The following is a 2,067-nucleotide window of genomic DNA, read 5'->3' as shown; positions in this document are numbered from 1 at the left end:
GGGGGGCACTGCAGAGAGGAAAGCACAAGAAAACAGAAGCTGCTGTTGTTATGCTGGAGGCTTCCCTTACCCTGGTCAGGGAGGTGGGAGGCTGGACCCCTGCACGCTCCCATCACCTTTTCTCCCGAGAAAAGAGGAAGAGAATAGGAAAGTAGGCCGGGGAGGAGTCTCGGGAAACGAGGCAAGGTAGGCGGCCTCCACAAGGCGCGGCACGTCTACCGCCCCCCGAGCTCCCCAGGAGGCTGCGGGGCTCCCAAAGGAGTGAGGGGACTGACGCTAGAGAACAAGGGAGGGGACAGCGGGAACAGGTAACCCCTTCACTCACCTCCAGTCCGTACGGACCACCAGTGCTATACTCCTCCAGCTGCGGCAACTTAACTCGCTACCCGTTAGAGATTTGAAAGCAGACTTTTGAGTCTGAATCTTCCAATCAGAGTACGGGGAGCGCGGGGTTCTGCGCCTTCCGATTGGCCAACGAGGCAGCAGCTGCGGCCTAGAGCCCACAGGAGGAAAGAGAACACAAAAACACCCTCCTCCTTCGCAACTCCCCTGGACCTCCTCGACCAATGGAGAAGTAGACTCAAAGGAAACTACATTACCCAAAAGGCCCTGCGCCAACATCAGCAGGAGTCTCTTTTTCTAGGAAGAGAGGAATAAGCGCTTAGGACTTTCCCAACTCTACTCACTAGGGGAAGCCCAGGTTGTTTGTTTAAGTTTTTTGTTTTGTTTTGTTTTAACTCCATGAAGCTCTGCGACATACTTGTAGTCGCGGACAAAAACATCCCTCTTCTTGATATTTATTGTGAACTTGCGCCTGCTTCTAGACCCATTACTGAGTTGACTCAAAATGTTCCCTCTGACGCTACTGATTGGGTTGTTCCACTTTGGGAAACAGAAAACTCTCCGCCTCCCTAGGCGGTCAGTTAGTGGACTCTTGCAAGTCCTCTCCCGCCTTCGCTGGGAGTCAGTTTGCTGGGTTTTGTACCCGGAACCCCGGGAGGAGATGGAGCACTTGATGAACGAATCCCAGAGTGAAAGTGATGTCTGGCGCCTTCGCTATGTCAGGATCACGGCTCAGACAGAGGAGGTCTACGCAATATTCCAGCCGGTTGCTGTGACTTTGTGATTTGTGCAGATGTGTTATAAATGTCGTTCTCTTCACAGTCCCACGAGGCAGCCGCTGCAGATGTTTTCATTCCCATTTTGCAGATAACAAAACTGAGTTAACTCACCCTCCTAACTTTGGCCGCTTCCAATTTTTGTGGAAGGCGCTACTGTATTTTCTCTTCCCTACCTCCCTTCAGTTCGGCTCAAGGGCCATCTCCTTCACGATGTCTTTTCTCTTTAGTTAGTGGCCTCCCCCGCTTACTTATTTGTGTTGTTTCCTCCCAGTAGAACAAATTCATCCACAGCTGGGCTTCGCTTTCAATCAATATCTAAATTCCTACAGGCTGCTACTTCCCGTGCTAAGCCCCCGGGGATACACAAAAATGCAAAAGACTTAACCTTGCCCCCAAGGAGCTCATTGTCTAAGGAGCTCACAATCTCGTTTTGAGATTGTATTTTAATTGCAGAACACAATGTTTGATACTTTCCTTGTTTTGTTCTGCTGTGTCCAACGCTTCGCTTCGCTTCGTGACCCCATTTGGAGTTTTCTTGGCAAAGATACTGGAATGGTTTGCCGTTTCCTTCTCCAGCTCATTTTACAAAAGAGGAAACTAAGGCAAACAGGGTTAAGTGACTTGCCCAGGGTCACACAGCCAGTGTCTGAGGCCACATTTGAACTCAAAAAGATGAGTCTTCCTGCTGCTTCACACATAGTAAGTGCTTCACACACATTAATAAATGCTTATTGATTAAAAGAGGCAGTGTCCATAAGAGAAGTGATAATTTTGCTGTACTTGGATTCTAGTCAGACCATATGTGGGGTATTATGTTCAGTTCTGGATATGGAGGGAGGAGCCCAATCATCTGGATGAGCAATGCGCCTTTGGCACTTTTAAAAATTCCTTTCCATATGGAATGAGCAGCTAGGTGGCACAGTGGGTAGAGTCCTAAGTTCAAATT

The 2,067-nt window shown here is 49.2% G+C and overlaps 1 protein-coding gene across 7 annotated transcripts in view; it reads right to left on the bottom strand.

The window, feature by feature from the left end:
• The window catches only part of TPX2 (TPX2 microtubule nucleation factor), a 65,910-nt gene extending 65,405 nt beyond the window's left edge, over positions 1 to 505 (bottom strand). For 2 of the 7 annotated variants that reach the window (XM_069073903.1, XM_069073907.1), the window contains exon 1: positions 326 to 491. The gene's annotated coding sequence lies outside the window, so the exon portion shown is untranslated. Of the gene's footprint in view, positions 1 to 325 lie in introns of all 7 variants that reach the window. The other 5 variants (XM_069073906.1, XM_069073908.1, XM_069073905.1 and 2 more) reach the window with 4 other exon arrangements.
• Between the last annotated feature and the right edge of the window lie 1,562 nt (positions 506 to 2,067).

Source organism: Petaurus breviceps, unplaced genomic scaffold (assembly GCF_028583685.1).
Source record: "Petaurus breviceps papuanus isolate PSGF00001 unplaced genomic scaffold, PetGlider_PUasm1.0 90879, whole genome shotgun sequence".
NCBI classification, from domain to species: Eukaryota; Metazoa; Chordata; class Mammalia; order Diprotodontia; family Petauridae; genus Petaurus; species Petaurus breviceps.
Note: the sequence above shows the minus strand (reverse complement) of the source record. Positions and strands in the feature narration are given on the sequence as shown.